Source organism: Euleptes europaea, chromosome 1, assembly GCF_029931775.1.
Source record: "Euleptes europaea isolate rEulEur1 chromosome 1, rEulEur1.hap1, whole genome shotgun sequence".
NCBI lineage: Eukaryota > Metazoa > Chordata > Lepidosauria > Squamata > Sphaerodactylidae > Euleptes > Euleptes europaea.
This window is the reverse complement of record NC_079312.1, coordinates 150456140-150481899: the sequence shown is the minus strand read 5'-3', so window position 1 is coordinate 150481899 and position 25760 is coordinate 150456140. Positions and strand designations below refer to the sequence as shown.

Sequence of the window (25760 nt, the reverse complement as noted above, 5' to 3'; positions counted from 1 at the left end):
GTTTTCTCACACCCTCTTTCTAAACGTTTCCTAAAGGGACTCAGTAACTTGTTTCCCCCGTTCCCAAACTGACACCTCAGTGGTCCCTTTCCACGGTATTGGCAAAACTCATGCTTTACCCTTTTGAACCGTTAGCTCATGCACAGATGTCATTCCTCTCTGCCAAGGTAGCATTCCACATCGCAGTTACGTCTACTAGACGTGTAGGGGAACTAGCTGCTCTAAGAATTGACAGCCCTTTTCTCAGAATATATAATGAGAAGGTGGTGCTACACCCCAGTATTAGTTTCAGACCTAAGGTGATCTCGAGTTTTCATATGGCCCAGGACCTGATCCTACCAGTTTTCTTCCCACACCCGACTTCTCGAGCAGAGAAGAACCTCCACACCTTAGACCTCAAGAGAGCCATACTTTACTACATTGATAGGACCAAACTCTTTAGAAAATCAAATTCACTCTTTATTTGTTACCAAGGTCCCAAGAAGGGCAAAGCCGCATCATCCCAGTCCATAGCTTGATGGGTAGTTTCTGTGATTAGAATCTCGTATAAACAGGCAGGAGTAACATGTCCACTGGAGATTAGAGCCCATTCCACTAGGGCGCAGGGCTCTTCCGCTGCTTTCCACAGAAGGGTCCCAATCGGTGACATCTGTAAGGCGGCGACCTGGGCATGTGAAGACACGTTTGTCAGGCACTACGCACTGGACCTGCAAGCCAGAAGAGATGCGGATGTGGGCAGAGCAGTGCTTCAGACGTTGTTCTCCTAGATCGACACCCACCTCCTGATAGGTAAGCTTGCTAATATCCCACATGTGGGGCTGCACCGAAGACGGAAGATGAAAACAGAGTTGCACTTACCTGTAACTGCTGTTCATTGACGTCTTCGGTGCAGACACACATCCCTCCCTCCAACCCCGCTGTTGACCTAAAAAAAAAAGAAGGGAAAATTAATTAGAGGGACAGTTTAATCAGACAAGAGGAGTTTTTCTTGGCTCCACGTTTACAGCTTTCCGTGACCTGTTGGGTCTGTAGTTTCGCCTGTACGGGGCAGGACTACCTGTTGCTCTATCATATGTATTGGTTGGTGGTGGGCGAGGAACTGAGGAGGGAGGGGATGACCCGCCCAGGAGCATGCGGGGGTTTTGGCGTGAAGGCCGGTCCCACCTGCCAAGGGGAGGGGCATCCCCACTTGAGGTTTAAGGCTAGTAAAAAAGTTCCGGCGGCAGGCCTGCGCGCAGGCACAGTCCCACATGTGTGTCTGCACCAAAGACGTCAATGAACAGCAGTTACAGGTAAGTGCAACTCTGTTTTCTGTACCACTTAAGGGAGACTCAAGCCGGCTTACAATCTCCTTCCCTTCCCCTCCCCACAACAGACACCCTATGAAGTAGACGGGGCTGAGAGAGCTCTTAACAGAGCTGTAACTTGCCCAAGATCAGCCAGCTGGCTTCATGTGTAGGAGTGGGGAAACAAATCCAGTTCACCAGAGTAGCGTAGTTGCTCATGTGGAGGAGTGGGGAATCAAACCCAGTTCTCCAGTTAAGAGTCCACTGCTCCAAACCACTGCTCTTAACCACTACACCATGCTGGCTCCCTTTGAGGGAACAAAGGTAGTGACCTGCAAAATCTGTGCTGTGTTTGTTTCCTTACCAGAGGGTAATGGCAATTACACTTGCAGCAAGTGTAAGTTGGCAGCCCTACTGGAGGAGAAGATACAAGGACTTGAAGTACAGTTATCCACACTCCACAGCAACAAGAGGAGGAGAAAGTATCTCAGGAAATGGAGGAGCACTCAAACAGGAAGAGGGCATGTGGAAGAACATAACCCACAGGAGCTGGAAAATCAGGAGACATTCTGAAAATCTATTGCTAAGCATTCGGTTCCAGGATCTCCCCATAGATATTGATTCTGGACTACTGGAACACGGACTACTCCCCCAGGCTCCACAGAGTTCAAAGGAGATTTCTCAGGCCCCTGTGGATGAGAGGACTCGAGCTTCTGCTCCCCAATATAGGAGATGTGGGTGGTAACGGGTTCCTTACTGAGAGGGGTAGAGGCTAAAGTGTGCTGACCAGACTTGTCATCTTGAGAGGTATGTTGTCTACCAGGTGCATGCATTGCGCGCAGGACAAAATGTAATAATTAAATAAATGTTACAGTTAAATGCATGTGGTTCTTATGTGTATATGTAAAGCGCTATTAAGTTGCAGCCGACTCATGGCTATTCCAGCAAGGGGTTTTCAAGGAAAGTGAGAAGCAGAGGTGGTTTGCCATTGATTATCTCTGCAGAGTCTTCTTGGAGGTCTCCCTTCCAAGTACAGACCCTGCTTAGCTTCTGAGATCTGATGAGCTTGGGCTATACCTTGCCGCTTTCCCTTTCCGTGGTGCTTATGATGTGGTACAAAAAAACCCCAACTGGATTCATTTCCCCAATGAAATGTCTGTTGGATATCAATTCAGATTTAATTGGCACAATGTATATAAAGCATCAACTAAAGTCAGCATAAAATACGTTGCTAGTTAGAACTGCATAAAATATTTGCTGTGGCAAGGAAGGACTCTCCCATATTAAAAAAAATACCAGGAAAACAGGGAGAGATCATTGGATTCCTACAAAAATACCATTATTAAATAAAGAATCTTTGACTTCCTCAGCGTGGTGTAGTGGTTAAGAGCGGTGGTTTGGAGCGGTGGACTCTGATCTGGAGAACCAGGTTTGAATCCCTACTCCTCCACATGGGTGGCAGAGGCTAATCTGGAACATAGTTCCCATCACCATTTTGGGGAAAAAATAATACTCTTCTGGCACAGGTTTTTGCTTTTTTCCTTATCAATGACTGATGTGGTCCCCATTTTAGATGAGATGAAAAAATAATATCTGAATATGAAAATTCCTTCACTTGTTGGATTTCTTCCCCATTCAGAAACCATATGAACACTGTAGGATTTGTCTTTTTGGAGAAGACAACTACTTCAAATTTCTGGTAGTTTATTTTCAGGCCTTCCTTAATGCAATATTCTGAGAAATATTTTAATGATCTCTGCAGACCAACTCTTGCCCCAGAGAGCAAAGAGTATCATCAGTGTAAAGCAAAACTGAGATATTACAATTGGCCACAAGAGGTGGATGACAGAGCTCATTAAAGAAGGTCAAAAGATCATTTATATATAGGTTGAGCAAAAATGGGCCCAAAAGGCAGCCCTGCCTAACCCCTTTATCAAGGTTAAATTCCTCAGCTTATTGCCATAGCTGCAGCAGACCTGAGCTGTAAGGTCTGCATGAAGCTGCTGCATGAGCCACAGCAGCCTTTTATCGATCATGATTCGTCACAGCTTTACCCAAAGTCTTGTCCTAGGGATGATGTCAAAATCCCCTTTCAGACTGATAAATCCTATGTAAAGGGAGCCATTTGGGAAACACGTGTATTTTTCTATCAGATGGTATAACACTAGGCAATGGTCCGAAGTTGAACTACCCCTCCTGAACCCTGTCTGCTCCTGGCCCAGAATGTCACCTTGTTTAAGCCAATCAGTTAACTCATCTAGTCAATGGGAAGAGTATAGTTTGGCCAAACATGCTAATAAGCTAATTGGATGGTAGCATCATAGGTCCAAGCACTGACCCTTCTAAAAAATTGGAACTATTATTGTATGCCTCCAGACAAGTTTATTTGTGAAAACAGCAGAGTGAGGATCTTTACCCACCAAGATAGATTTAATTTGAATAATTCATTTGGGATAAGGTCTGGATCAAGCCTTCAACTTGAGAAGGGGTCACCTCTTGGGAGTAGAAAGTGCCCTAGGAACAGCAATCAGGCTTTTAAATTCTGACTCTCAGACCTGATTGAATACTGAGATGAATACTGCCATGCATTCTAGTGCCCATATTGATAATTGCCCCAAAAGCCAAGTTGTCATCGGTTTGTATGGCCAAAATTAAGCGTGCCCAGTTCCTAAGTAGGTTCTCTTTCTTCATATGCTTTACTAGTCTCTGTAGTATCTCTTAAGAGCCTAGAATTCCCAAAGAACAAGTAAGGTATTATTGCTGTTTAGCTCCCTATGTTTTCACTGTAGTTCTCTTTTGATAAGCCTGCACTCTTTATCAAACCATGTACCTGATTTCTTGGGGGCCAGAGGCCTTACAAAGGGAGCACCATCAGGTGTAATTTTTGAATACAGGGGCGTGAAGAAGGACAATAGCCTGTACAATCTTGTGAGGGAACACCTAGCTACATCAGACCCAGGTAATGGTCTCCTTAAAGACCATCATGTCTTGGGCCGAAGAGGAATGATATAATTCCAGTGGATCTGACACTGGGTGCTTTGTTTCTGGGATATAGTCTTGCCTGATTACAGATGCACATAAAGCATATTCATATGCAAGACGACAGGAAGATGATCACTGCCTAAAAAAGACAAAACTACTAGAAAGCTAGCCAATGAGCTGAGATCAGGAGAGACAATAAAATAATCAATAACACTAGGTCCCTTGATGAGATGGATTGACTGTGAAGAAAGCCACAGCCCTCAATTTGCAAGACGATTCATAGGGTCGCCATGAGACGGAAGTGACTTGGTGGCACTTAACACACACACACAGGTCCCTTGAAGCCCAAGAAGGTATAATCCCTGCTTGGATCAATTCTCTGGTGGCTGTTCAAGATTACTAAATTCCTTTGGATAACAGAAATGGCCAACTTCAAGCCGCTGGCATTTATTATCAAGTCTTTTGATGATCAGCAAACCCACCAGGGGCAAAGGTAATTTTCATTGTTAGGACCAAACAGTTTTTGGATTTAAATGGTCATCATCAATGGCCACTAAGAGAAATGAGCTGTTTGCAAAATAGCTTTTGATATTATTAAATATTTCATCTAGCAATGCCCAGTTATCATTCAATCCATGTGAAATTGCAGATGGCATATATACTCTGAATAAAATTATAGAATGGAACCCCAGTGTTAACAACTAAAACAAAATCTTGTGCCATAATCATGGATGGGCAACACTGTAGAAATTAAACACACTAACCCTCCTTGCAGATGGCCCAAATGGCCTTCTGATGCACTCTGAGAGAAAACTAAATAGCCAGGAAGATATATCTCCTCCACCATCCAGGTTCCCTGGATGAATATAATATCAAGTGTGGATAAAAATGTCCTGGTGTCCTCACAGATAGCCTTAGAAGACCAACCTGCCTCATTCCAGTTTAACATTCTTGTGGAAGGAGATAGTCAAGCTGAGGACTGAGTAATTTGATCAACACTGGAGTTAACAGAATGGATTATAACAGTAGGTTCCAGGGGAATGGGATGGGTTCCCACTATTTTTCCAGATGAAACGTAAGTAGATGACTTTTTATATGGGAATATTTCACAGGATATTTCACATTTCCGTAATTCAACAGATTAGCAGATCCCAGTAATTCAAGCACTTTTTAGCTTGTCCTTCCATGACTGCAGGAAGTTGGTTTCAGGTAGCTGTCTCAAGGTTGACTCAGCCTTCCATCCTTCCTAGGTCGGTCAAATGAGGACCCAGCTTGCTGGGGGTAAAGGGAAGATGAATAGGGAAGGCACTGGCAAACCATCCCGTAAACGTATTTTGCCTAGCAAATGACTGCATAATAGGCTGGTGTCAGAAAGCCATTCAGGCAGGCATAGTATAGAAATTAAGTATGGATTGTTGAAGACCGAGGAGATAGGGAAAGGGAGTTTTTGAGTTCTGATACTGGTCTAGATTGGTTGTTGGGAGGCCTGTCTTTGCAATAGGGCAGGAGTTAGCCCCTGGGCCAGCTCATGACAGTGGCTCCACTGTTCAGTCTGTGGTTAGTATACCTGTTCACATGAATGTCATGGGGATGCTGCTTTAAATTGCTTCATATTCAGCTTGTTACTGTGCAGTTTGGTTGGTGTCCTTCATACTAGCTTTTAAAAATGTACATTATTTATATTTTAATCTGGGCCTTTCTCGCTGGGACTCAAGGTGGATAATACAGAGCGAGTCAATACAATCAACAGGATGGGACATTCAGTAAACAATGAAATAAGATTTGGGGTTTAGAACTAACAAGAAATCTAAAAAAAAAAATAGCATTGAAGCAAAGCATAAGTGTGATAGCTAAAACCTTAAACTGAGCCCGGTAACTGATGGGCAGCCAGTGAAGTGACTGCAGAATGGGAGTAATAAGCATGCTCCATCTAGCTCCCGATAATATCCGAGCTGCAGCATTCTGCCCAAGCTGGAGTTTCCGATTTGATTTAGAGGTGAAACCGATGTACAGTGCATTGCAGTAGTCTAGTCTTGACATCACCATGGCATGGGTCCAGGTGGCCAAATCAGCCATATCAAACTAAGGGGCTATTTTCTAGCTAAACTGAGTTGGAAGAATTCCTTTTTGGCAACTGCATTAACTTGCTTCTTCAGCAATAATGTTGGGCCCAGTATAATCCCAAGGTTCTTAACTGACTCAGCAAGGATCAGATGAACCCCCATTGAAGGTGGGGAGCATAATGTCCTTCAAGACCACTGCCTTTTCAACCAGAATTATGTCTTTCCAGGATTTAGTTTCAATTTGTTCACTGTTGGCCATTTCACCTCAGCAGCCAAGCAGCGATTTAGGTCCTCTATCCCATCATTAGGATATTTGGATTATACATATAGCTATGTATCATCTGCATATTGATGACAGCCAACCCCCAAACTTTGAATGATTTGGTCTAAATGCTTTACATGAAGATTGAAGAGCATGGAAGATAGCAAACAGCCCAAAATAATGTGACATGAGCAGGCAGCACATTATGAAATGATTTACAGCAGCTGTTAATGTGTAATCAGATCTAAGCAATGAGGTGGCTGTTCTATTCAGGAGGTTGGCAGGCAGAAGTTCACATGCCAAATATAGCCATGGCATGGATACTGTCTCTCTTGCCTAGTTGCCAGTCTGGAATCAATGAGAGCTATAGAGACAACGGCAGTGGTGGTAATGGGACTTGTAAGCTCAGAAGGTTGCTCAGGTGAGAGACATACATCTTTCTCTCTAGTTCAGTGGTTTTCAGTCCATTGGTTGTGACCCTCAACTGGGCTGTATCATGAGCACCTACAGAGCTACCCTTATACTTTGCTGTAATTGGGAGGAGTAAGGGTATCCTGTCTCTGTTTGCATGTATGCTGAGAAACCTTTAGGACAGTGAGGTGAGGTCACTCAATAGTGGAGAAGATTCCTCCATGGCTTTGACCCTTGGCTTGTTCCTCACTGTGGTATACCTCCTGGTGCTTGGCTTGGGTTTTCTGTCCCTTCCTCTTTGGGTCTGCTGCTCATGATCCCTCCCTTGATGCTACCTTATAACTATGGCCTCCAACTGTTACATGATCCTGATGTCACATGACTTCCTGTCATATGCTTACAGCTCACTCAGTCCTGGGTCCATAAAGGACCACTATCTTAGTTTATGTTAGATTGTTATAATACAGACCAAATTAATTTTCAGGAAAGGGATGGGGGTACACTTCATGATGCGTATTGAATATTACATATGTTATGTCTTCCTCTATTCAAAATGTACCTCCTTTGCATCAGATCCATGCAAAACTGGTGCAGTAGAAGGGAGAATTCTCCTTGACCTGCATGGCTATTTTGACATGGCATTCCTAAAAAAAAAAATGTTTGCAGCTAGTTTTTATGGCAAAGCTGGGGTAGCCTGTGAGGAGCTGCAGGGCAATCTTGTTGTTACCAAGAGCAAGTTGAAGAACTCTCCAATTTCGCCACTGACATCACCAGTTGTTGTGATAACATTACACAATGGAAAATGGATTACATAACTTTTGACAATGTGATGGACAAATGGAGTAAAATAAAAATTTGGCAACAATTAAAGATGAAGGAAAGACTATTCGGTGGCTACTATATCATCAAATAGCTTCAATAATGAAAGAACAGATAAAAAGAAGGTGGATGCACAAGGGAAGATTCAAGTGAGGTTGCAAAGATCCGTGATGTCCTCCTTGCTTATGATATGTTTGCAGTCAACCTTCAAACCACCAAGGGGTATTTTGTTTATAATGTCTTTTCTTCAAATTTTGCAGGGCTTGTGAAAAGTCAGCAAAGAATACCTCCTCCCCTCAGAGCATTCCAGATCTTATGCAGTAAATGCCTTGCCTCTAGCCACTGGCATTCTAAACAAAAAGAAGAAGGGTTGCAGAAGGACTTATTTTTCCATTGCTCTTGTTGCATGGGCTGTTAAAGATACCGTACTTTTTTATGGTATATCAAGAATAATAGAATCATAGAGTTAGAAGGGGCCATACCCCTTCTAGTCCAACCCCCTGCTCAATGCAGGATCAGGCTAAAGCATCCCTAACAAATGTTCGTCCACCCATTGCTTGAAGACTGCCAATGTGAGGGAGCTCATCACCTCCCTAGGCAGCTGATTCCACTTCTGAAGAACTCTTTGTAATAAATGTTTTTTCTAATGTCCAGCCGGTACCTTTACACCCGTAATTTATACCCAGAGTCCTATCCTCTGCTGCCAACAGGAACAGCTCCCTACCCTCCTCTAAGTGACAGTCTTTTAAATACTTAAAGAGAGCTATCATGTCCCCCCTCAACCTCCCCTTTTCCAGACTGAACATTCCCAAGTCCCTCAGCCTTTCCTTGTAGGGAATGGTGTCCAGGCTGATGATCATCCTTGTCACTCTCCTTTGCACCCAAACTGTGTAGTATGCTTTTCTCTTGCCTCTACTATAGTGGGGAAGGGGCAGTGGCTCTGTGGCAGAGCATCTGCTTAGCATGTGTGCCCCAAGGCACTCAGAGTGGTGCATACATTTCCCCCCCCTCACAACCATTGTGAGGAAGGTTAGGATGAGAGAGACTGGCAAGCCCAAGGTCACCCAGAAAGCTTCATAGCAGAATGGGAATCTGATCCAACTTTTGACACTGGCTCTTAGTGTCTATGACTTCAAATTTTAATTGATATCTCAATCAAGTAAGTTTAGTTGGGTAAGCAAGCAATTTCAAGCAGTATTCAAGAGAAGCAGATTTGATCTGGAAGGAAACCCAGCAAGAATTAAAATGCTGGTTTAGCAAGACCGTTAGACTAGGAACTTCCATCTTCAATCCGAGGGTTTAGAAACCTTGCTTTGTTTCAACCTTCCTGTCTTAAACACTCCAGGGCCTCAGCTCTGCTACTATAAAGCATATGCAGTAAGGGGATAGGACACTATATGGGACTCCCCATCTTTCCCACCAGCAGTCTTCCCTGGTTTTGGAAAAGTATGGGGGATCACTTGACAATACCATTCTTTGAACCTGCTGGGACAAGTATTGTGACTGATGTGGCAGAATTCTGTGCATCTCATGTTTTTGCTCATTACATTTGATCCCTCTGCTTTTTTTTGTGAAATGCAGAGATATTTGGGAAACAGACTGAATAATGGAACAAATGCTATAAATAAGGAATTTGGGCTCTAACAGTGCTCTTAAGTAATAAGGATTGAGGGCCAAAATAGACATTACAGCATCTACGGGATAACTGAAGGCCATTTTGCAGAGGAATTTGGCTATTTAAAAATGCTGCAGGGCAAGATGATCTTGTCTCCCCCCCTTTGAAAGGACATAGAACATTTTTAAATGGCTGCGGGGGGGAGAAGAGGGGAAAGCTGGGGAAATCAGCAACCATCAGTGTCTTCCATCAGGTAGTCCCAGCCCAGTGAATGGGAACTTGACCCCATCTAACACAGTAAACTGCAGGGTAGAGGGGTGTGTTTCTTTAACTCCAGGTAGGAGGGAACTCATATGAGCCTGGATTTGGGGCGTGGCAACTGAGATTCCTACCTTCAAATAAGGGACATTGGGCAACCCTTTTGAATTGGTCTCTGGTTCTTTGGATCTACCAGAAGCTATCTGTCTTTTGGAATACATATACAGTTAAAACAGCAGTTGAGGGAAACAAACTCATTTATTGTGAAGTGCTAGATATTTCTACGAAATTCTTCTGCTGCCCCAGAGTTCAAGGATATTTAAGAGCCTTGCAAAAAGTACAGATTAGGGATATTATGTACCAGCACTTACAAAGGAAATTGCACCTCCCCTGTTGAATGTAAGTAACTTCCTTCTTTATGTAGAGGAGGACAACTGGGGCTGCAATAGTGCATGCCATTTGGGTAAAATGCTCTTTAAAACAAATGGAGCAGTATGCAGGCTCCACTGTGTTTCATATCTAAATATTTCAGATTAGCTTTTAAACAGCAATTTAAGTCAATGGAGTGTTTCATGGAGTTCAGGTATGGGAAATCAGCAATAGGTATTCAGAAAAATACAACCTCTTGCAACGGCTTGAAGAATAGTCACTGTATGTTTGCATATGGAATGAGAAACAAGTAAACTTGGGTGAAGTATAGTCTTCAATCATTCAGGGCCCCTGTACTTCAAGGTAAATCAGAGAGGAGTTTTGATTTTTCTTCCAGTGACACGTTTCATAGGAATAAGCTATTTTGAAGAAGAATTTTGGGCTGCGTTGCTAGATAATGACTGGAGTGATTGATTAAATAACAAACTACTTCCTGTTCTATCAAGCAACCTCCTTCCCTGTGCAGGTAAAAAATTGCATATAGCTTAACTTCTGTGATCAGCTCTTCCAACAATCGTGTAGTGTAACAAAACTTCATGAACTTTCCTTTTTTGACTGAGCAGCAAGACTGGGAGGGAGAGAGAAAAGAGTGGGCTAATGGAAGAGAAGCCAGAATGAAGCAAAAAGACAACACTGATTACTTCCCAGATCATTGTGGCCAAGGGCCATACATAAAATTATTTTTATCTCCGTCCTTCACTAGAAGTCTTCCATTGCTCACATTCTTCATTGCTTCTTGTCCCTGTTTGAGTCCTGCAGCTCCAAGCTTTTACTATTCATGTTCATTCATTTTCCCAAGGCCACAGGCTAACAGCCAAGGCCCCAAAGCCCAGACTTTAATAAATGAAACAGGAGGAAAACAGAAGCTGTGTCTTGATCTTCTACAGCTGGTAGACATTTTCCAGGATTCCCCTTTTTTTCTCCAGGACCTCCCTCATTTTGGGGATCCATTGGTTGTTCAGCATATATTTCCCCAGTCAAGATAAATGGGAGGTGGCAGAGGCAAACCTCTTGTATATGGCCATTGTGCTGGACTACTAGAAGTGATGAGTTGGAAGAGGCAGAGGCCACTTTGAGAAGCTTTGTTTAGAGAATTCAAGTGGAAGTTGAAGTTAGATGACTTTGCCCCATAAATCTTCGTACTTCTTTTCTCAGCTTCACTTGCAACAGCCCAGAAGGACCAGTCCATTCACAAGCAGGAAGATCTTTGATTAGAACCATGTTTGGGCAGTCAGATGTTCAGAAAATGGATTAAGGAGATCGACAACAGCCTTCCTTAATAGTTTCCTTGCAACCAGTCTTGCTCCAGTGGGTGTCTCCTAATAAAGATAGGTGCTGTTGAGTTGGGAATAAGTACCGTATATACCCGTGTATAAGCCGACCCGCGTATAAGCCGAGGTGCCTAATTTCTCCCCAAAAATGGGGAAAAATTAGGCACCCGCGTATAAGCCGAGGGTCGGCTTATAACCCCTCCCCCCCCCCCGCAGGCTTACCTGGGCTCCCGGCAGCAAGCGGCGTGGGCCTGGCGGCGGCGGCGACACAACCGGGCAAGGGCCGGGGCAGCCTCCCTGCAGCCGCCCCAGGCCGCCCTCGGCCGCCAGCAGCGGCGGCGAGGCCGGGCGAGGGCCGGGGCAGCCGCCCCAGGCCGCCCTCGGCCGTTAGCAGCGGCGGCGAGGCCGGGCGAGGGCCGGGGCAGCCGCCCCAGGCCGCCCTCGGCCGCCAGCAGCGGCGGCGAGGCCGGGCGAGGGCCGGGGCAGCCTCCCTGCAGCCGCCCTAGGCCGCCCTCGGACGCCAGCAGCGGCAGCGAGGCCGGGCGAGGGCCGGGGCAGCCGCCCCAGGCCGCCCTCGGCCGTTAGCAGCGGCGGCGAGGCCGGGCGAGGGCCGGGGCAGCCGCCCCAGTCCGCCCTCGGCCGCCAGCAGCGGCGGCGAGGCCGGGCGAGGGCCGGGGCAGCCTCCCTGCAGCCGCCCCAGGCCGCCCTCGGCCGCCAGCAGCGGCGGCGAGGCCGGGCGAGGGCCGGGGCAGCCGCCCCAGGCCGCCCTCGGCCGCCAGCAGCGGCGGCGAGGCCGGGCGAGGGCCGGGGCAGCTGCCCCAGGCCGCCCTCGGCCGTTAGCAGCGGCGGCGAGGCCGGGCGAGGGCCGGGGCTACCTCAGGGGAAGCCATGCTGTTTACTGAGATTATTCCATTAGTGTTTACACTGTGACTGCCTGCCAAAAAGTCAGTCTGTTTTTTCTCTTGCATGGTTTTGTCCATTTTGAGGTCTTACAGCTGTTGAATAAAATCCATTGTGTAACGGAGGCCATTTCTGCAGGGCTGTTTCCCTTGCAGTCACCCCGCCGACTGCTTCCTTTTGATTATGCATGCCTTTTCCTACTGTCAGAAGTTGCCTCGCTCTCCCTGCGTGTTTCCACGCATTTTGCCCATGTTTTCTGAGCCCTAATAGAAAAAGGAGCCATAAGAGAAAAATAACAAATTGCCAACATGTCAGTGTCTTCGGCAGATGAGCTGATTAGGAACTTCCTGAGTTTATCTGTAGATATGAAAGGCAGCATTGTAAAAATCACATGATTTTTGGCTGAATGTAACTAGGCTGAAAACTGTGGAAACTGTACAGTCTGCTACTGCTATCTCAATCAGATGTGGCTACATAGAACCAGTTATTATGTGATGAGTGTAAGTGTAAAGTGATGCATATTGGGGCAAAAAATCCCAACTTCACATATACACTGATGGGATCTGTGCTGGCAGCGACAGACCAAGAAAGGGATCTTCGGGTGGTAGTGGATAGCTCAGTGAAGATGTCAACCCAGTGTGCAGCTGCTGTAAAAAAGGCAAATTCCATGCTGGTCATAATTAGATGAGGAATAGAGAATAAAACTGCTGATATCATACTGCCCTTGTACAAATCTATGGTGAGACCACACTTGGAATACTGTGTACAGTTCTGGTCACCACACCTAAAAAAGGATATTACAGAGCTTGAGAAGGTGCAGAAAAGAGCAACCAAAATGATTAGGGGACTGGAGCAACTATCCTATGGGGAGCGGTTAAGACGCTTAGGGCTGTTTAGCTTGGAAAGAAGGTGGCTAAGGGGAGACATGATAGAGGTTTATAAAATTATGCATGGTTTGGAGAGAGTGGACAGGGAGAAGTTTTTCTCCCTCTCCCATAATACTAGAACACGGGGTCATCTGCTGAAGCTGGAGGGTGAGAGATTCAAAACAGATAAAAAGAAGTATTTTTTCACACAACGGTAGTTAAATTGTGGAACTCGCTGCCCCAGGATGTGGTGATGGCTGCCAGCTTGGAGGGCTTTAAGAGGGGAGTGGACATATTCATGGAGGAAAGGGGTATTCAGGGCTATTATTTAGAATGGATACTAGTTGTGCTGCATACCTATACCCGCTCTGAAGGAAGGTCATCTTGAGCTTTGGGTGTTTCTCGTCCCGTTGCTTGGAGAGGCAGGACTTAATTTTAAACTACTTCCTGTCTCAGGGCGAGGAACGCCCACACTTCCAGTTATTCTCCTGCCTTGCTGGAGAGAGGACGCTCCAGCCATAGCTGGAACTTAGATCTTAGGAGATTGGCTAAGTGAATTCTTCTATCCTTTTGTTTTACTCCATTGTTCCCCTCCTCCCCTCCTAACTGTACTGTGTTGGCTCCCTTTGTGTGTCTTGCCTTCCCAGTCCGTTCCGCAGCGGCATAGCCGGTTTGCATCGGGCTTGTGCAATGGAAAAAATGACGTGCCCAAAATGGATGCCGCGACTACAGTAGCGGAGGAAGTAGAACTTCTCTCCGACTCAGATCACGATGCAGCGCTTAGCGGCCATAACAAGCTGGCTCCCACTGTTTGCCGCTCCGGCGGACTTTCAGAGAGGGACGCCAAGAAAGCTTCTTCGCCTCCCGCACGGCGGCAAAAGCGGCGACAAGGGCGACCGCGAAAAAGAGCGGGAAACATTCAAGAAATATACTAAGCTGAGTGCCGCCTCGACCTTCCAAGGTCCCTGCCGGTTCCTCCGATCGCTTAGTTGGCAAAATCCTTCCAAGACTTCAAAGGGTAAAGTACCCCCACCCCCGGATGGGAGTGGGGCCCCAGGGGAGTTAACTGAGAAAAGGGTTCACCTGAGAAAAAGGTGATTTTCATAGAGGGAAAAACATTTTGAAAGGCCGTAGGCCTTGAATTTATCTATCCCAAACCCAGGGGGCGCCACAGTTCACACTCAAGGGAGAGTCCAGGGCCTAGTCTCTTCTCAGTCCTATGCAGGCTCAGATCCCATGCAAGAGGAGCCATGCTGCAGCCATTCTATCACTAACAAACAATGGTAAACTAAGGCTGCCCTAAAAATCAGTCCCCAATAGGCATGAATTGACCTTTGGTGACGACTGTTCTTCTCTTGACCGGGGATCCGCGACCGAGGAGGTGGAAAAGGAGTTCTTGTCTCTGACGAAGAGCTCCCTGTATTTCAAGAGCAACAGCCTAGGCTGTTTAGCCTTGATGATTTTTCAATCCCTGCTAGCCTAAGCCTTATTTGCCCTGGATCTATTAAGCAGCCAGAGGCTTCTGACGTGCCCCAAACCAAAAGCCAGGCGCAAAGGATCCAAGGATTATTTCCCTCAAGGTGTCTCACACATTATTAAGGTTCCATTGCCCTTTCAGAACCTAATAAGGTCCAAGTGGGTAAAGCCACTCCACAACTAACAGTTCTCTGGCGATGCCAAGAAACTGTATTAGATGGATCCTGGGGCCATGGGTATGCTAGTATTACCTGTTGTAGATGCCCCAGTTACAGCCTTGCAGTTTTCTGAATTTTTTACTGACTATGGGGGAGGATTTATTAAGGACATGTGGACAGAAAAATGGACTTCCTGTCTAGAAAGGCCCTCAAGGCCTCAGCCTTGTCGATCCAGGCTAACGCAACCATAGCACCCATAACCAGAGCCACTAATGTGTGTGTGTAAAGTGCCTTCAAGTCGCAGCCGACTTATGGTGACCCCTTTTGGGCTTTTAATGGCGAGACACTAGCAGAGGTGGTTTGCCGGTGCCTTCCTCTGCACGGCGACCCTGGTGTTCCTTGGTGGTCTCCCATCCGGATGCTGGCCAGGGCTGGCCCTGCTTGGCTTGTGGGTTCTGATGAGGTCGGGCTAGCCTGGGCCACCCAGGTCAGTAATGCTTAAACCAAAAAAGCTTATTAAGCTTCTGCCCACAGCCGATAAAAGGGCGGCTGAAGGCCTTCTAGAGTTCTAAAGGTGTTTCCCTTCATGGCAGACGCATCCCTAGATGCCCTAGTCTTTGACCCCAGAGCTGTGGCTTCTAACACAGCTATTAGAAGGGCCTTGTGGCTATGAACTCGCACGTTCACTTTAGATCTAAAGCCAATTTTGCTGGCTCATCTTTTAAGGGGGGTAAACTCTTGGAGAGAGATTAGATAAGATGCTGTTCGACACCAAGGACAAGAACAGATACACGTTAAATAACCATAGGAAGGATTATAGGCCAAATCAATACCAACAGTCCTTTTATTCCTCCCATATGCTGTCTAGGTTTAGACAGGATCAAAGGCGTTCCTCCCGGCTCTCCCAGAGAGGCTCCTTTCGAAGGTTCGATAGATTCAACCGTGCCCCCCCCCCCCCGTCCCAACCTTCAGAGGGGACAAATCCGACAAATTTCCAAGAAGGTACAAACAGTGACGCCAACGTTACAGCAGTGGGGGGAAGACTGCAAATGCCTCTCCCACAGTGGGGCGGAGCCCAGGCAAATGCCTGGGTTTCTGCAATTAATCCTACAGGGATATGCAATAGAGTTTTAAGGGAAATTACCAGATCGAAGTGTGGAGTTCCCACAATATCGAACCAAAGACAAACACAACAGAACTATGGAGGCCGTTCTGCATTCCTTTAAATAGGAAAAGAACGGGGTCTGGAGGGCGATTTTAGATCTCAAATTTTTCATTCGCTTCATCCCGACAAGACGTTTCCTTATGGAGACACTGAGAACCATTGTCGAAGCCCTGCGACCTGGCACCTACATGACTTCCATAGATCTAAAACTGAAGCCTACCCGCACTGCCCTTCGGCGCCTTCTCAGGTTCAATTACCTGAACCCCCACATGCAATTCATAGCCTTGCCCTTCGCTTACATCCACCTCAAAGGTCCTAGTGACTGCTGTCGCCCTCTTGAGGAGAAAGGGATCCAGCTGCATCCATGCTTCAATGACCTCCTCGTATGCGCAACTTACAAGCAGCTAGCCACCAGACACACCAACCGAATTGTTCAGACCTTACAAGGTCTTGGTTACCTAATCAACAGAGCCAAAAGTTACCTGATTCCAGCCCAACGCATCCTTCACCTGGGGGCCGTCATAGACTCCAAGGTCTTTCTACCCAAGGCCAAGGCACTAAAGATAGCCTTACTGCCCAAGTCCACAGCCAAAGCTCCACAACATCGACTCATGGCTCTCACAAGACTTCTAGGATTAATGACATCCTGCATCGGCTTAGTGTCCTGGTCCTGGTTCCACACCAGGCCCCTTCAGGTAGCTCTACGACCCTTCAAGCTGCTCATTTCGCACATCCGCCTGCTGCCAACAGCCAGATCCAGCCTAAGACGGTGGATAGGCCAGACCAATCTGACAGCGGGCCAGACTTACCTACATGAGACCTCCCATCCAGTCTTCTGCTCAGGGCGTTCGGGCCTCTCAGAAACACACTCCACATCAATTTCTCGGAGTTAAGAATGGTGAGGTAGCTCTGCTGGAGTTCCATCACATCCTGTAGAACAATCGTGTCCTCATACGGACTGACAATGCGGCCTCCAAGGCCCATATCAACAAACAGGGCGAATCCAGGTCCTCACACTTGCATCAGGAAGCCTCCATCATCATGATCTGGGCGGAGAAACATCTACTTTCCTTGAGAGCGGAACACGTCAGAGGCATACACAACCTAGAAGCGGATTGACTCAGCCGCCAGTCCATCCAGGAAGGGGAGTGGTTATTAGACCCTCATATCCTCCTCTTAATAACCAACCGATTTGGTATCCTGATGTGGGCCTGTTCACCTCTGCGCAGAATCGACAAGTTCGCAGATTCTTCTCCCGGTTCTTCCACCCGAATGCGGAGCAAGCGGACGCTCTTTTGTTCCCCTGGCCTCAGAGTCTGATGTCCGAGGATGGCCCCAGTGGAACACGTGGAGGTTGTGAAGGCTAGGCTTCTAGATCCGGGCCTGTCACAAGATGTAGTCTCAACCATTTTACAAACCAGTCAACCTTCCACTAAAAGGATATATGAGTATACTTGGGAGACCTTCTCCAGGTGGTGTGGACGAAAGTCCGCCAACCCCAGATCATCTTCCTTGCCACAACTGTTGGTATTCTTCCAGGGCAGAGTACGTCAAAATCTCAGAGCATCCACTCTCCGGAAGCAATCTCAGCTATTGACTCAATATGTCCAAAGCTTGACGAGATTCTGCTGTCTTCTCATCTGGAGGTGAAAGCCTTATCAGGGAGCGGCGGAATCCATTCCCCATGTTGGCGCATCATTTTCCAACTCGGAGGCTTAACTCGATTCCTTTAGCTCTCACCTAGAAACCATTCGACCCAATGAGGGAAGTTCCCTTATGTTTCCTCAGAACGACGTCTCCTCAAACTGAAGACGTTGTTCCTAACGGTGGTCACCTTGGCCAGCCGCGTGCCGGAGTTGGGAGCACTTTCCATACGCAAGGATCTATGCATATTCCACATAGACAAGGTGGTCCTTCGATCCGACCCCTCCTTCACTCACAAAGTGAACACACATTACCACCATGCTCAGGAGAATCATCTCCCTTCCTTCTGCCCCAATCCAACCAATCCCAAGTACGTAACTGGCATACCTTAGATCTATGTCGGGCATTGTACATATACATTTCAAGAACAGTTACAATCAGTTACAAACAGTTACAGAAAAATGGAATTCCATTTAGCTCATTATCAGCTCCCAACAAAGGCATACACATGTCACGCCAAGCAATACTTTCGACCATTCACAGCTGTATCAGAGAAGCATACCTGGCCAGTGGCCTGCACGTACCATCCGGCATCACTACACACTCCCTGCGATGTACTACTACCTCAGTGGCCTTCTTTAAGCAAGCCTCCATAAAAGAAATCTGTAAGGCGGCTACGGGGTCCAATGTCTCCACTTCATCAGGCATTACCGTATCAATACAATGGCATCGGCAGAAGTAGCCTTCGGGAGACGGTTTTTACAACTCGTGGTGGAAGATGATGTCGACTAATTCCCACCCGATATAATTGCTCTTGGACATCCCAAAGCTCAAGATGACCTTCCTTCAGAGCGGGAAAGGTACATTGTTTACTCACCGAGAAGGTCCTTTCCGCTCTGAAGTAGAAGGTCATCTTGCCCACCCGGAGATGGATCATCATCTTCCAAGGTGGCTGACCAACGGAACTCAGCCAAGCAGTTACTGGTATACAAAGATAAATGATACTAATGTACAGAGTCCTGTTTAATGTCTGTGGTTAACCACTGAGTTGTGTTCCTATGTTATAAGGGTTATTGTCACATTCCTGTTACAGAGTTTAGATAGTTACGATGTGTTAGCTGTTATGTTGGTTTATTTGTTTTAATTGTCTCTCGTGAGCTTTTAGTAGAAAAACTGGAAGTGTGGGCGTTCCTCGCCCCGAGACAGGAAGTAGTTTAAAATTAAGTCCTGCCTCTCCAAGCAACGGGACGAGAAACACCCAAAGCTCAAGATGACCTTCTACTTCAGAGCGGAAAGGACCTTCTCGGTGAGTAAACAATGTACCTTTCTCTCTAGTATCAGAGGAGCATGCCTATTATATTGGGTGTGGTGGAACACAGGCAGGATGGTGCTGCTGCAATCATCTTGTTTGTGGCTTCCTAGAGGCATCTGGTTGGCCACTGTGTGAACAGACTGCTGCACTTGATGGGCCTTGGTCTGATCCAGCAGGGCCTTTCTTATGTTCTTATGAGTGGCTTGGTTGCTTCTCCTGGGTGGCTGTTTTCTACACAGTTGGGATAACAATATAATCCAAGCAAGCATAACACATGATCCTAGTAAGGTGCGGGAAAATATTCCTGGGCCCTAATGCCTCTGAACACTTGCCAATCTCTGGTCTAGTGCAAGGGGCCCCAACCTTATTGAGACTGTGGGCACCTTTAAAATTTTGAGAACTGATAATTGGGTGCCACCACCAAAATGGCTGTCGTAGGAACAGGCCAATCTCAAAATGGCTACCAGTGCGTGGCATGACCCAATAATAAAATGTTAGGAAGTTCCAAGACAAGTATCCTCCTATAATGGAGGCATCTGTTTCTCTGTGTATCATAAACGCATGTTATCACCTTCTGTTCCAATCGAGGAGAGAGCCATGATTAGCTCAGTGGTTTGGGGAAGAAGGAACTGGGCACTGGGAAACAGACGGGGATAGTACATATTATTAAATACAACACATGACCTGTGGTGGTGAAATGGTAATGACCAGAAATTCATGGTTCTGTTACATACAGAGAAGGTTTTTAACGGGATGTTTTTATGGAATATACTGATTCAATTTTAAGACACTGTAGGCTTTTGACATATTTGTACATATTCAGGTTTAATTTCAACTAGTTGCTTTCAAAGTAAACTGAAATATAGTAATTTTAAAAATCCTATTTAAATACTTTAAAATCCACTTGAAATAATAAACAAACAAGTTATAAAAAAGCCGTAAGCAGCATAAGGTGCCAACTGGTAGATCAGCAGCCATGCATATAATGTTAGAATTAGATGTTCAGCTTCTGTACTGATGGGGATCACATAGAAAGAGGAAACAACATATATAATTTTACACTAATAATTAGTTTGTCCCAGGTTGCTTGAATAAAATTATGCGTATGCTTTTTGAAATGAGGTCTTAAGTAGTAACCAGTAGTAATCAGTATTCTTATTTGTTATTCTGGAACAATTTCCATGCTTTGGTAATACTAATTCCTGCTAAGACATCTGGTCCACTACTTCGTAAAGCATAGAAAAGTCTTGCTTTTATTGGTTAGTATTTGCAAAATACTTCATAGTAGCCTCACCTGTGTTTGTTAAAATATGTATTAAATATGTATTAAAATATGTATTAATATATGTATTAAAATATGTATTAAAAATAAAACCTTTCCAAAATGTTAAAAGCAGGTTTCATCAGCAAATGAAATAGAATGCATCCTCAGTAAATTAAGATAACAATATAAACATTTTAAACATAATAACCAAATAGGTTGAGGTAGCAGATTAAAACAATAATTTCAGTGTAACACTAAAAAAGCAGTCTAAAAAAATAAAGCAGTAGATCAAAAACGGCAGCTGGTGATACTCTGATAGGGTAGTTAACTACAACATGTGAATACAAAACGGTGAGATTTTTTTAAAAAAGTCTTTGCATAATGGTCAAATACAAGTAACAAAGGTGCCGGACAAACCTTTCAGGGGAGAGTGTGCCACAAACACAGTGTCCCCATTCAAAATTCTGTATCCTGGTCACTGCCTGCCTTTTGTCTGTAGGTGAGTGTTTTACTAGAGATGGGCATCTGAAGATCTCAATGGGCAGGCATATAGGAGAAGATAGTCCTTCATGTACTATTGGCCCAGAGTATTCATTGATTGAATACTCATAACGAGCAGTTTGAAATTGTACCCAGAAATAAACAGAAGGGCAATGTAGATCGATCAGTACAGGGGTAATAATCTTGCTGTGGCATGTCCCTATCAATAACTTTGTCTTAGTGTTTCGAACTACTGCAAGGAATGCAAAAAGTAGCACTTTGAGCCACGGGTTCCATGTGACCATTTAAACATAAGATTTGCAATAGAAGTAACTGTAGGCCTCATCTTTTGGGAGAATGACACCCCACCCTGAACAGATGTGTTACCCGAAATGCTCTTTAATTGGGGAATTAGCTGAGCAGATTGGTAACTTTAATATTTATATAGCGAGATCAACCAGCTATACCAGAGTCCATATTGGAATGAAGACAGAGGCAAAAGGATTCCAAATTAAATAGTGTTTATGTATTCAAGCATTCAAATGGTGCTACACAAACATACAGAGAATCTAGGAATAAAAAGGTAGTAGGAAGAGACTTTTGCCAGGTGGCAGGAATATTTCCATGGGATATACAATACCTTTCCAGTAGTCCAGAGTTGTCCGTCCTGGGTTCCAGTAGGCTATAGGGGATAAAAAGGGGACAGGGGGAACCCTCTGTGTGTTCAAGCATGAACACCCGCTCTGGCAGAGTGCCAGGCAGTATGGAGGGGAAGGCCCAAGGGATCGTCTGGACTTTCAGGACCTCAGTTATACTCTTTTCAGGGGGTGGGGACTGGTTGGATTACCCCTTCAGGTTCCCAGGTGACAAAAGGATTAATGACCGGCTGAGGGGTGGGGTGGTGACAATTTGGAAATACTATACTGATTCCAATGGCTTGTGCAACCCGGGAGGATCCAGGAGGGTCTCATTGATGAGCTTAATGGTCTGGAACAAAAGGCGTGATCACTGCTAATGTCCGAGGATCGCTGCTGAAGAACGAACCATCGTTATCTCAATATGTGCTGAATGGCTTTGCTTAATCAGTCCAATGTTGCAAGGGAGGGGGGGTGTTGGTACATGCCTGGGCATGTTCCCTGCAATATGGCTTTCACTGGAGCAGGATACACAGGAACATGGATGCCCTCTGGTTCGCTGGAGGGACTACTTTGGCTGCTGCTCTTTGACTGCCGGTTTTGCGGGATGAAGAGGAGTCCTTTCCATGGCGGCACAGGCTTGCCGCTTGGTCTGGAAAGGCTGCTGCACACATCTGCTGGGGTTGCCATGACCAGTCCTGGAGCAAGGTGACCCATATGCTTACAGATGGTAAGCTATTATCTTGGTCTGAATTGTAACCCACAGCTGGGGGAGGGGGGGGGGCTCATGGTGAAAATGAGGGAAGGTGCACTGTGTTAATATATGACAGTTTTGATTGTCCCCATTCCAAGCAGTAGCATTCATATGTGGGCTGTAGATTGGAGAGGTTCCATGGCTCAGTGGTAGAGCATCTGCTTGACATGCAGAAGGGCCCATGTTCAATCCCTGGTATCTCCAGTTAGAAGTATCAGGCATTAGGTGATGTGAAAGATAGCCTGAGACCCTGGAGAGCTGCTGCCAGTCTGAGTATCCACTATGGACCTATTGTCTGATTCAGCAAAAGGCAGCTTCATGTGTGCAGGTTGCTCACACACCCCATGGCCATGTTGCAAAATAGTAGTAGCAGTAACAACTACGATAATATGCACCCTATGCTCTGGGATATTAAGAAAGTACATGGTTGAGCATCGATACCAGTATATTCCAGCCCCCTTCAGGAAACTGAGTAATTATATTAGCATCTACCCTTTCCCAATGCATTTCACTGAACCAACTAAACTGTCAGTTCCACCACATGTTTTTTCTCCTTTGAAGTCAAGATATGAAAGAAGCACTTTCCCCATATTCTTCACACTCCTCCTGTGTGTTCATGTGTGACCCTGAGCACTGTAATACGAACAAGGATCTAAATTAAATTTATGGAGCAAGTGTCCATTGCAGATAGTATAATTGTATTGTCACCCAGGCAGAGATAATGAACTCAGATTCTTATTTGTTATTCAGGAAGAATTTCCATGCGTTGCTAATACAGTAGCGCAGAAATTTCTTGAGAAAAACAGATGGATATGCATGAAAAGAAAGACCAAAGATAGCTCTACTTAATAAGTTTCTAGTGTTTGCTGTTAGGCCATTTTGACTTCAGAAAGATGTGATTCTGTTTGCCCCCTCCCCCCATCAATTTAATGCATGTTGCTTCAGTTTGTAATAACTGGACTGTGTCAACAAATGTATGGTTCCACTAACATGTTTCTCATATGTCCTGAAAGTTAGCTTAACTTTGTTGGAAGGTTGTCTAACTAGTGGAGGAAGAAGAAGAAGAGTTGGTTTTTATATGCCAACTATCTCTACCACTTAAGGAAGAATCAACCCGGCTTACAATCACCTTCCCCTCCCCACAACAGACACCCTGTGAGGTAGGTGGGGCTGAGAGTGTGTGACTAGCCCAAGGTCACCCAGCTGTCTTTATGTGGAGGAATGGGGAAACATATCCAGTTCACCAGATTAGCCTCCGCCACTCATGTGGAGGAGTGGGGAATCAGGGGTAGAATTTTAACTCCAGAAGATAGGGTGGCCTCACATGGGATACAAGTCCTCTGCTATCTAATATTCTAATAGCGAAGTCGGCAAAACCTTTGGATACTTAAATCCGGTGACAGGAGCTGTGAACAGGCAAGACAGACCTTTCTACAAACCTGAAAAGGGCCCCGGGTTTGCAGAAAAATGTGTATGTTTTCCAATAAATCAGCTCTCTTTTGGACTCCTTGTCTGTGGATGCTGTTTGTGGGATTACCACGGGGACAAGTGCTCACAGATAATAATAATAATAATAATAATAATAATAATAATAATAATAATAATAATAATAATGATGATGATGATGATGCCTTTTTTGCCCTGGGCTTTAACGGGAGCTTGGCTCGGCCCCTTTACCTCATGACCCCGATTGGTTCTGGCTGCCCTGTCTATCTGAGCCCTGCCACCTCCCCACGACACTGTCATGGAGTTGCACAGCGTGGTTGCCGGGGACGCTGGCTTAATTGTACCCCAAGACAGCCTAAAAACCCTCTATTTCTCTGCCAGCTGCCATGTAACAAAAGCCTTTAGGGAATAGACTAGCAGCACCATAGTTATGCTGTGGCTGGCTGCATCTGCGTTAAGAGCCTTCAGGATTGCAATGCCAATCCCTTTTTTGAGTAGGTGAGATCTCTACCAATGTTCAGAACTCCCACTGAAATGAGAAGGACTTTATAAAATTAAATTTGAATTACTTTAATATTGATAAAGATATCAAAGGTTTGTTAAAAGAAAAGATAATAACATTTGACATTATGTTGTGAAATCAGTAAAAAAACCTTATTATTAACAACATCAACCAGTTGTTAATCAAATTACCGCAAGATATGAATCAGGAGAGAATTGCTATTGTAAAAATGAATGTTCTGCTTCTGTTTTATTTTTTTAGCAATACTGACAATGTTAAAAGTTACAACTAATACATTCAACAAATGATAAATTTAATACATTCATTGACTGATTTATGTGAAATTATAAGGTGCAAAGAATTGGATCAATAGGTATGCAACTAAAGGTGTTAAACAATCACACACTGAAGACAATATTGTGTATGAACATTATAGTAATTACAAGTGGGGGCTTGTGAGACTCACATGGAGGATCCCATCTTGCCCCCCTTAGCTTGCTTGCTTGCTTCTCTACCTTTGGTCTGGATTCCCACTCCTCTCCCTGCAGGGACCCGAAAGAAACTCATGGGGAGTGGGGGAATCTTGCACACTGCTCTCCCACTCTACTTTCCTGCTCTCTTTCGCACTGTTCTGGCCTCTTGCTCATTGCCCTCTCCATCACTGTGCCCACCTTCCCATCTGTTCCCCTGCTGCTCTGCTTGGCCACACCCTCTCGGCCCTCTGGCCTCTTGGCCATCTGCCACCCCAGCACTCTGCCCACTCTCTGCCTACTCATTGCTCACCCACTCTTTCCCACCACTGTGGCTTCCCATCCATTCCCCCTCCTCTGCCACTCTGCTCTCATCCCTTGCTACCCTGTTCCCTGCTGCCCTGCCCACCCAGATATGGGGAACAGCAGAGACAGTGCCCCCTGCTCTTTTTCTCCTCTCACATGCATTGCAGCCTCCTTCAGTTCTATTGGTGGGCCAAAGGAGGTGTGTTGTCTGCGCTTGCATAAACAACACTCATCTGTTTTGGAAGAATTTTAACCCTTCTTCTCTGTTTAACTTTTCAGATTTTTATGCAAATCTGGGGGGGGGGTGTCCCCAAGCTTGCTGAAAAATATCCCTTCTGTCCTCATAGCTCCAGTCTCTAGATTTAAGTAACCGCATGAAATTGATTTATATTTCATCACCAATGTACATGTTACTTTACAGACCACAAGAAGTGCTTACAGTTAAAAATTAACTGTAATTACAGTTAAAAATTCCCCTGCTAATCTCAAAGGCAGGAACTTTGAGATAAGCAGGGGAAGAATATATATTCATTCGTTATGTGTGCTTAGACAGTTTTAATAGCGTGACTAGGGATTATTCCAAAAGCTTCATGTAAAAAGTGGGTTTTGAGAAGATTGAAGGAAGTAAGTGAGATGGCATCGCTAGGTGTTCTGGGAGGCAGTTCCCAATATAAAGGGCAGTAAGGGGAAAAAGGTGCTGCTGAGGCAGCTGGGCTGAGAGACACAGCAGAAGCTTAGAGAAAGCTGTTGCTGAGTCAGGAAGGGCTGATGTGGCTGAAGTTAATTGCTCTGTTGTTGGCTGTTGAGGGGTGGGGCTGTTGAGGAGTGGGGCTGCGAGTATTTAAGAAGGCTCCTCTTGCCAGAGGTGCGAGCTGAAGGGTGAGAGCTAAAGGGTTCTTGCCCTGTGGCGCTTAGCCTGGGGGTCTGGCCTGGGGCCCCTGTAAGTAGCTGGCAAGTTTCTACATTTTATATCTGTTGAGTGTTTC

The 25760-nt window shown here is 45.6% G+C and overlaps 1 protein-coding gene across 1 annotated transcript in view; it reads left to right on the top strand.

Annotated features, from left to right (window-relative positions):
* CA10 (carbonic anhydrase 10) overlaps positions 1-25760 on the top strand; it is a 677770-nt gene that overhangs the window by 39159 nt on the left and 612851 nt on the right. The window lies entirely within an intron of this gene.